This window comes from Myodes glareolus, chromosome 23, assembly GCF_982192425.1.
Source record: "Myodes glareolus chromosome 23, mMyoGla1.1, whole genome shotgun sequence".
Lineage (NCBI taxonomy): Eukaryota > Metazoa > Chordata > Mammalia > Rodentia > Cricetidae > Myodes > Myodes glareolus.
Genome location: NC_142048.1, coordinates 42,219,342 through 42,230,483, shown reverse-complemented (window position 1 = coordinate 42,230,483; position 11,142 = coordinate 42,219,342). Strand labels below are relative to the sequence as shown.

At 36.6% G+C, this 11,142-nt stretch overlaps 1 non-coding gene across 1 annotated transcript; it reads left to right on the top strand.

The window, feature by feature from the left end:
* The first annotated feature begins 10,063 nt into the window (after positions 1-10,063).
* On the top strand, positions 10,064-10,191 carry LOC125414571 (small Cajal body-specific RNA 4). Its single transcript, XR_007236312.2, has one exon.
* Positions 10,192-11,142: the final 951 nt, after the last annotated feature.

Below are 11,142 nucleotides of genomic sequence, written 5' to 3'. Positions count from 1 at the left end.
TTTTCTTATTTTACTTAAATCAAGGAAACAGTTACCGTTTCATTGAAACCCTTCTTATAAAGTCATAACTGATCTTCAGGTCATTCAATTCAACAACCAAAATTTAATTCTGTTCAGGTGACATCTAGTGTAAGACTGACCTAGTTCATTATTCTCCTACCCTGTTAGCAACATTCTTCCTGTTTCTCTCCGATCTCATTGATATTTTCAATGATCAGTTTATTTCCAGGGTCTGGTCTTTTGTACTGTGTTTGCCTGTGTGCTAGTTGGAATGAGAAATGCCCCCTCTCATCTAGGGCATTTGAACATTTGCTTACCAAATGGTGGTGAGTTTGGAGAGGTTTATGTGTTATGGGTATGCTGGAGGAGCTGTGTAACTGGGTTTTGTTTGGATAGTAAAAACCCCACTCCATTACCACTTGCTTTCTCTGTTTCCTGATTGAAGATGTAAGCTCTCAGCTTCCTGTTCTCACCACCATGCCTGCTTCTTACTTTCTTGGACAAATCGACCATCATCCCTTGTCTAGAGTCCTGCAGTGATTTTCAAAATCTCATTGCTATTACGTCAGATCTCTGTATGCTTACACAAAGGTAGAATGATCATTTAAGAACTCTAATCAGAAGTAATGACATTAGATTTTTCTTTCTGATTTTTTTTTCTGCTGGTTTGGGAAGAGAACATAATGATCCATTCTTCAGTGTCCTAATTCCTTGGTTACCTTAGCTTTTATTCTTTACTACCATTCCCATCTGTTATACTATTATACCCATTATATTGCCAAACCAGGCTAAGAATGTCTACACCTCAGCTAGAACATCTGTCATTCCACTTGTATGAATTTATCAATGAACATAGGTCTTCTCCCACTCTATACCAATCAGTGAGGCCCTTTATCACTCCAATTTAAATGCTTTAAATATCCCCACCTGACATGTTATTTCTGGCTCCTGCTCTAAATTTTTGCACTCACTCAACATTTTCAAGTATACATTATACTTATTATTTTGTGAATTATCTCCTCCTTCTAAAAAGTAAGCATTTTCTTACTTTCACTTTTGTCTAGCCATAGTGCCAAAGGTAATGTTAACAAGTGTTGAGTAATCAATGTTTACTGAATGTATGTATGAATGAATATATAAATGTTGTAGGAGAGAGGGGCTCCTCCACCCAGCTGGCTTTCACCCAAAATAATCACACAGAAACTGTATTAATTAAAACACTGCTTGGCCATTAGCTTTAGCCTCCTATTGGCTAACTCTCACATCTTGATCTAACCCATTTCTACTAATCTGTGTTCGCCACAAGGTCGTGACTTACCAGGAAAGATTCAGCAAGTCTGACCTGGCATCTCTGTGGCTGCTCTCTCTCTGCCCTCCTTCCCAGCATTCAGTTCTGTCTACTCCGCCTACCTAAGTGCTGCCCTATCAAAAGGCCAAGGCAGTTTCTTTATTCAACCAGTGAAAGCAATACATAGACAGGAGAACCTCCACCATACAAATGGACAGGTGAACAAAGTCTGTACTTTTATTCTTTGAGAATTCTATGCATTTATACAATATACATTGATCCTATGTGTCTACCTCTGCCTCTCTCCAATTCCCCTTCCCTTGTCTCCCTCTCAGCTTTAAAGCCTCTTTTCAAACCTCCTATTTGTCTCCAGTTAGTATGGACCATACTTACATGGTATATGACCATTCTCTGGGGTATGAGCAGCCAAGAAGCAGCCATGAACTTGAAAGAGAACCAGCCTCCCTCTCTGAGCAGTCAACATCTGACAATAGCTCCTCAGATAAGTGTGGAACCTCAAGAGTCCTTGTTCATTCCAGGCTGAGATTTTTACTGAATTGAACCCATGCAGGTCTTGTGCAAGTAAACATAGTTGCTATGAGATGAATGGGTACAACAGGCATGCCATGTCCAGAAGTCAACATTTTACAGGGCTTCTCCCCATCCACTAGCTCTTACATTCTTTCACTGACCGCATCTGTGCAAGTTCCTGAGCTTTGGGTGGTGGGTGATCGAAACAGATGAACCATCCACATCTGAGCCCTCCATTAATCATAGCTGGCATTTTGGACAGTTAGCCTGTGCATTAATCACCATTCACTGAAGAAAAAACCCAAATGATAATTAAACACACTGTGAGAAAGTCTGCAGTGTCATAATTTCAAGGTAGATTTCTAAAATTAATAAGGTCATTCATGACACTCAATGTAAGAAGATATTGAAAATTAAAGATGTTTCCTAAGATGGACTTTCAGTGGGAACTCTACAGAGAGTGCTGTTTTCTCTGTCCAATGAGAAAGTGAGAAGAGAGACAATACTTTATCTCTCTGAATTCAAAAGAGGAGAACTTCAAAGCATTGTGGAAAGATAAGTCCTCCAAATTTAGAGCTAAGGGCAAAGTGAACTCTGTACAGGCCATATAACCACAAAGACAAGAGAATATATCTATTTTTCCGAGGAAAGGTATTTGAACACATGTGTATGACAGGAATGTTCAATAAAAGAGCATTGTGGGAGGGTGGGAGTTCTACCACTGAGTTGCTGAATGAGCACTAAACTGTCTCACAGAAGAATGAGCATATGCAAAAAGAACAGGATTATCCTTACAAAGAGAAAACACTCCTCTTCTAACCAAGACCCCCTAATGTTCCTGTCCTTCCACTGTAATCTTGTAAACAACAACATTCCCAAAAACACCCATCTCAACTTGGCCTGCCTTCAGGGAAAAGAATCCTTTCTCACAAAGAATGGAAAAAGTCTCCTCTTGAGTATTATACTTTACACGTGTTATGGTGTTTCCCAAATGGTGATGACTAATAGAGAACATGAATAAGTTTTTTTGAATGCTGGTGATAATTCTTTTCTGATTGGAAACTACAGGATATAGTACTGTACGAAAATGCATTGAACTACACACCCACGATTTGTGGAAATTTTGTGTTTACATGTGAACATTTAATCTGAACACTGTTTGTTCTAGCATGCTATATTACTATAAAGCAGATTCCCAAATAATAAATGTCATAATGCGTGGGGGAGGAGATGGAACCATTGACATATTACAAACTTCAGCTTGGCTGCCTTCTTTATTTATTATTATAGTTTTTAATCATAAAGAAATTTCCAGTGAGCTGTCCTTCCATGTTTAATGCTCCATCCATTTATCACCCTACAGAAATTGTCAGGAAAACATGACTTGCCCTGGTTTATCTACAATTGTCTTAGTACATATTTTTTCTAGTACTTGAATTTCAGTTTACCATCACCATGAGCTATAATAACAGATCCGAAGATTTGCAACTGATGTCTAGTAAGTAAAAGAAAAATATCTGTATCTGAAGTAATGTTTACCTGAAGCACACCAAATTTTTTAAGCTTCGGGGAAAATGAAGGACCATCAGTAATATCATTGCTTAAAAATTACTAATTCTTATGAATATCCCTCAATTTAAGAAAATTAATTTTTAACTTCACTTTCATCTTCAAAGTTAATTCAAGCAACTTATGGGTTTTTAAGGTAAAATATTCCTTTTATGTTTCTATGTACAAAGTTATTTTTGTTACTTTTTGTCTGACAATTATTCATTTATTCATTTTATTTATTTCACATAATGGGGTCTGGACTGAATCGAGGCATCATTTATAATTTATTTCTTGTCAATAATACAGCTTCCTTGGTCACAGAAGGACAAATACTGTTTGATTCAATTTCAATGAATGAACTCTCTAAGATTGCCAAATAAATAAATTTAATTAAATGGTAGTTGCTGGAGCCTAGGAGACTAGGAAAAGGTGATGAGTTCTTCACTAAATACTGAGTTTCTGTCATGAAGGATGAATACATTTTAGGTATTTGCTGTACCTATTTTAAAGTTTGTTAAAACTTTGTTCATCAAAGTACTTATTAAAATATTATTGTACACTTCAAAATGTGTTAAGTATGTAGATCTTAAAGCAGATTTCACAATTGTTTGGAAAAAAAACTACTAGACTATGAGCCAAGCATAGCTTGATTTTTAACAAAAATAAATTCCCAGTGGCAGGATATCATAAAGAGGAAGCCTAGGCTTTCTGTCTCCTTCCTATGCTGGGGAATCCAGATGCCATGAAGACACCATGTGCCATATAACAAGGAGTAATGCTCCCAGTCAGACAGATACAAAGGACTGAAACCTGATGATACCCACTGAGCTGGCTCAGCAGGTGATTTTCTGGTTAGTGCTGAAGTTGCAACCTACAACACCTTCAACCTATCAGCTGAAGAGCCTAGGGAGACAGCCAAGTCAGAAACATCCAAGAACCTCACAGATTCTGGACCACACAAACTATGAGGTAGTTAAACACTTGTCATGTTAAACTGATCAATTTTAGAGTACCTTGTCCACAGCAAATCATAATGAGAAAACCTGGCCAACTCTTGCTTATTCTGCATGTGTTTAGTTAGGGTGTTACCAGCCGTCTGTGAGCAAGCACCCTGTGACTCAATCACTTACCTGTCGGTTGTTTTTTCAATCCATTGTTCATTTCTCTACATTTCTCGATAATTTTCAGTTTGGATTTATGAGTTTTGCATTGGATGCTTTCTAAAAATATTTAAATGATCAGTGCTTTATGTTTTCATAGATGGTACAAATACTGTCCTTCTGATAAACAATATATAATATGTAATTCGTGTGCAATCAGATTTATTGATTATTTCTCTATCATATTGCACTTTGTATTGTATTTAGAAGAAATGTCAATTCCTAGATTTTTAGTGGCTTTCCGTGTTTTATTCTAGGTAGTTCTGATCTTGTTCTCTCCTTAGCTTTGTAGTCCACCTGTAGTTAGGCTGTTTATAGTTAGGTTACAGAGAGCCAGGTAAAAATTTCAAAGAAATGGAGCGAAAGCACATCATTGTGATAAGACCAAAAAATATTTGATTGGTTGGATTCTGACAAAAGCAGACATTTGAACATTATATTCTGTTCTTTTAACTTTCTTATTGTTTCCAGTAATAATCACATAAATTTAAATTGCTGAAATTCTGTATGTGCTGGTATTTGGGGACGGGACTTGGGTATGTGATATTCCTTTCTGATGTTTTCAATCTTTATTTACACATTATCTTCTGGCATAGACTTAAAATCCACAATCAATTCTTAAAAGTAACACTGCAATTTTCATTTTCAAGTTAAGTTTAATTTGTGCAAGTTTTGAGAAGAGATTTCTTTCTACTATTTTTTCTTCACCAAGGGCACAGTACAACCACCCCCCTTCTTTTCAGTGTTTCTTTCATGACCTTCAATAAACTTTTATAGTTTTCTTTTAATAGGCTTACAAGTTGCTTGTTGTACCTAATCATAAGTATTTAATGAGCTTTGTGTCCATTCTAAATGAATCCCATTTTTCTATTACACTTTAAATCAGCCATTCCTTGTGTATAAGAAAGCTATTGATTTTTCAATATTGACTTTTTAAAATCTGGCTACTTCCTGGATGCCTACCACTTCTGACAATTTTCCCACTGCTTTTGGCTGATATTTCTTTTTTCTTTGATTGACAATCAGTTTATCTTCTCATATGTGTTTCCTTGTATTCGTACTTCTACATTTTGGACATGATCAGGTATCTAACTGTTAACACAGAAGCTAATCCTTTATTTATTTTAAACATATTATGAATTCTTTATGAATTAATTTTTGCATGTGCTACCTTAATAGACATCCACAGAGAATGTAAATATCATAGTTCTAGCGGTGAGAAACCCATGTCAGCCTCAGTATTCACATACACTATAACGCAAGATGTTTGACTTACTTCTCAAGAGTCCTTCCTCACAACCTCCAAGTTCTGGCTTCCATCATTTACACACAATGTCCTGTCACTCACATATCTAATCATAATCCTCTCATGCCAAGTTCCTTGGATTCATCACAACTACAGAGCTCCTTTACCACAATTCTCAAGGCTGGGGACATTTTGGGAGAGGGAGCTTACCTAACTTACATCCCAATTTACAATATGTTAGCATTATTTATGAAGTTTTCTTAGTGTTTACAGGAGATTGTTAAGTCAAGGTTTAATATTTAAGTCAAATTCAATATTTAGCTTAGTAGCATTTGTCTTTTCTGAGTCAGTAACAAATATTGTAATGAATCAAATGGTTTATTCACCCGTATGGAGAAGCTTAGATGTTTATTCGCTTTTTCTCTAATTTGTTGCTGTCCAATTAAATTAATTCACTTGTTTCATAATGCAAAATGCTTTTGCATCCTCAGTATATGCCTCTTGGACATAATATATCAGTCTACTAACACATTTTAAAATTAATTTGCAAATAGGTTTATTATGATTATTGCATTCGTTTATGAGTTTTCTTTTACTTCTGTCTTTGGTTAATTTTACTAATAGAGTATATACCCACACAATGCTTTGAAAAGGATTTTGTTTCTTTATTTAAAAGAAATTGCTATATCATTAAGAAGTTATCTTTATAAAAATACAGTTAGTTTTAGCCAGGCAGTAGTGGTGCATGCCTTTAATTCCAGAACTCAGGAGGCAGAGGCAGGTGGATCTCTGAGTTCAAGCCAGCCAGGTCTGCAGAGCAAGTTCCAGGACAGGCTCCAAAGCTACAGAGAAACCCCGTCTTGAAAAAACCAAAAAAAAAAAAAAAATACAGTTAATTTTGTCTATAAAATTACAAAAGTGCCCAATGATAGCCTATGCTGGAGAGGTTGTGGAGTGAGGGGAGCACTCATCCATTGATGATAGGAATGCAAACTTGTGCAGCCACTGTGGAAATCAGTGTGGCGGTTTCTTAGGAAACTGGGAGTTCACCTCCCTCAGGACCCAGCAATTCCACTCTTGGGAATATACCCAAGAGATGTCCTATCATATCACAAAAGCATTTGTTCAACTATGTTCATAGCTGCACTATTTGTAATAGCCAGAACCTGGAAACAACCTAGGCGCCCCACAATAGAAGAATGGTTAAAGAAGGTGTGGAACATATACACATTAGAGTTTTACTCAGCGGTAAAAAACAATGACATCTTGAATTTTGCATGCAAATGGATGGAAATAGAAAACGCTTTATCGAGTGAGGTAACCCAGACCCAAAAAGAGGAATATGGTGTGTACTCACTCATAAGTGGATTCTAGCCATAATTAAAGGTCTTTGAGCCTATAATTCGTGATCCTAGAGAAGCTAAACAAGAAGGTGAACCTAAAGAAAATCATATAGTTATCCTCCTGGATATTGGAAGTAGACAAGATTGCCAGGCAAACTTGGGTGCATGGGGCGGAGGGGGGGGTGAGGTGAAGTAAAGGGAGATGGTTAGAGAGAAGGGAGAGGGGAAGGATTGGGGATGGCTTGGGGGAATGGGATGGCGGGAGGGAGGAAGGGTGGATATGGGAGAAGAGAGGTATATATCTCAACTAAGGAAGCCATTTTAGGGTTTGCAAGAGACTTGATTCTGGAGGGTTTCCCAGGCCCAAGGAGAAATCCCCAAATTGTTCCCTGGGCAGCAGTGGAGAGGGTGCCTGAACTGGCCTTGGCCCATAACCATACTGATGAATATTTTACATATCACCATAGAAACTTCATCTGACGATGGATGGAGATAGAGACAGAGACCCACATTGGAACACTGGACTTAACTCCCTAGGTCCAAATGAGAAGCAGAAGGAGGGAGAACGTGAGCAAGGAAGGCAGGATCAGAGGGAACCCTCTTCCGACGATGGATGGAGATAGAGACGGAGACCCACATTGGAGCACTGGACTGAGCCCCCAAGGTCCAAATGAGGAGCAGAATGAGGGAGAACATGAAAAAGGAAGTCAGAACCGCAAGGGGTGCGTTCACCCACTGTTAGAAGGGGACTGATCTAATGAGAGCTCACCAAGGCCAGCTGGACTGGGACTGAACGAGCATGTGATCAAACCGGATTCTCTGAATGTGGCTGACATGGGGCTGACTGAGAAGCCATTAACAATGGCACTGGTTCTTGTTTTGTATGCATGTACTGACTTTTTGGGATCCTAGTCTGTTTGGATGCTCACCTTCCTAGACCTGGAGGGAGCGGGGGAAGGGGGGGGGGAGGAACATGAACTTCCCACAGGGCAGGAAACCCTGACTGCTCTTAGGACTGGAAAGGGAGGAGAAGAGGGAGTGGGGGGGAACGGGAGGGTATTGGGAGGAGGGGAGGAAGTGGAAATTTTTATAAATAAATAAGTAAATTTTAAAAAAATTATAGAAGTTCCATCCCATAATATTATGACAGAAAAGTTTAAGCATTTCCTTCATTTTAAACAACATTTTCTATTATTTCTCAGACCCATTTGTGGCCCCAGAAAGTTATTCTTACTAATGTGTTCAATGTTTATCATAAACTTAGCTCTATACTTAGTAGGGTTTAATTTTCATTCCTACTTTTGTTTGTACTTCTTGTTGGTGAAACTTGCCCCTTTGTCCATTTTTGATCATTTTAAGAGACAGTTTGTAATTTTACTGATCATTTATAACTTCATCTCTATTTTCTTTTTAGTCAGTCTTGTTTTCCCCAACCTCTACTGTACTAAAGATCAAGTCACAGAGTGTCACATGCTAAGCAACGATTCTACCAATGAGTTGTGCCCCCTAGCCTACATTTTCCTGTCTTTATCTCTACTAATTATTTTCTTTTTCTTGAGTATTTTTATATTTGTTTTATAGGATAGCTCTAAGTTATTGTTTTGAAGAATAGTTTGGTAATTCAAAATATTTTATTCAAAGTATTCAAGTTTTACTATAGATTTTTAGATTAGGTGTATTTTGATGAGATATTCTTTCTGGTTTATTGCTTTTAATGTGTTTTACCATTAAAATAGATGTTCATTTCAAGTTAGATACTGTCTTTATTTCACAACTTACTTACAGGAAAAAGATTCTTTAAGGGCTACCTGTATCAATATTTTAAACTTCTGGTTTTAATGAATTATATTCAGGAACTATTTTTCATAAAGCATAAATTCTTGTTCTATTTTTATATGTCCTATTTATTGTAGAAAAAGCTGTGTTTTCTCTCTCCAATGCCAAATTCCATTACTTCATTTGTATTATATCATGCATATTTATTGTGTGCATAAATTTAACATTAAACTCAAAGCATATTGTTTTGCTTCAGTATAAGAAAATGCTTGGAAGTAAATAAAAACATCACATACCAAAATTAACAAGACCCAAAACTATATGACTTAATTATCTCACATACAGTTAGAATGAGCATTGAAAATGAAAGTCATGAAGTTTAAAATTTAAATTACACTTTCAGAGCTGAATATTCTTTATGCAACTATCTGCCACCAAAACACACAAAAGAAAGTTCATGGCAGGATTATAATTATAAATTAAATTACATTTAGAATAAATAGTCTCTTTTAAAATAATTTTAACCTTTTTAAATTACATTTAAAAGAATAAAAGGTATTATTTATAAAACCATTCAATTAAAAACAAATTGGGATAATATTTAAGAAAAAACAAAATATGTAATATCAATACCACATTAAAATTAAGTTTTAAAAATAAATGCTAAAATGTTGTCATTGTATTAATAAAGAATATACTCCATAATAAAGATACAACCTTAAAAATAGTTTTGCATTATGTACTACAATAAGTACAGCATTTGTACATGTATCAAGATATTTTCTAATAAAAAGAAGTATGGAAAAGAATGACTAACACTAAAGAACTTTGAAAATTCCAATGGAATTCTAACATTCCTAATAACTTCCTAATAAGTCATACACTCACACACATGTGCATGCACACACACACACTAAGGAATTTAAGTTGAGTTACCCTATGACAAAGGGCCAGTGCCTTCCTCAGACATCATGGGTTATCAAATGAAAAGCCCTGTGCCATGTATGTTTTTACCTTTTTTCAGGCTTATTGATCAGTGGAGACTTTTATGCCTCTGAAACATCACAGTCTATTGCCAATACCGTTTGTTACCCTCCAAAATTTGACAGGAAGGCCATATTACAGAAGATATCACATGCCTAAGTTACAAAATGGAAAACAAAAGCCTGCTGGAAAATCAAGAAGGCTAAGTCTGATGAAGCAAGACTTTGCTGATACACTCCTCCTAGACAAAAGGGTAGAGAGAATAGCCCTTACTGGAGAAAACCACAGGGCTGACTGTACTACCCAACATTTAAAAAAAAAAAAAAGAAAACAAAACAAAACAAAAGCCTGGTACCAAACTGGAAGCCTTTTCCTTACTGGCTAGGTTTCATGATGTTCAAAGGGTCTGTGGATGTTACTGGAAGAGAAAAAAATCATTATTGGTATTACTCAATTATGAACTGTCTGAGCCACAACAGTTTGCCTGGCAAGATATGCTCACTGGTGCAATAGTGGCAGAAACACTTTGGGAGTCACTGACTGCTTCCAGATTAGATTTAAAGCCCATAACTCAAGTTGAAACCCATACCTGGTACTGTTAGCTGGGCCAAAAATCTATGAGGTTAGATCAGACGTAATAGATGAGAACCTGTTATTATCACTCTGTTGGATAGATATATCAATAAACTGTCCCCTAAATTCTTATCTTTCTAAATGTTTTCTATTATTTTTTGAGATTTTAATTACATCAGTTTTCCCTTCCCTTTTCTCTCTCCTGGCACTCTTTTAAATTCATGGCCACTTTTGTTCGTGTATTGTTGTTTCACGCTATAAGCATACAAGATGGCTCAGCCTTTAAAGGCTAAGCTTGAAACCAAGAAGACAAATGCTCTGATTTTCTAATCATGTGTTAGTGCTTATCTCAACCCTCATCAGAGAAACTCCTTTTTTCAGTAGATGGTAATTAATGTAGAGACTCACAAATAGTCAATGTGCTAAGAATAAAAGACTGGGGAGTGGTTACTTCTAAATTGTAGATGTCATATGTCCTCTTGGCAAGGCTCAGGGACCACCACACAAGAAGCAACAGAAAGGTTTTAAGAGCCAGATGAAGTGGATGTTTACACTGATGCAGTATAATAGTGCAGCTGAATTTGAACTCACAGTGGCTGGGGAGACATGCACAAATTGAGTCAACCACATTCTTAGAATGAATGGCAGAGGGATTCGTGAAGTCTTACTCTATCTGTTGAGCAATTGACA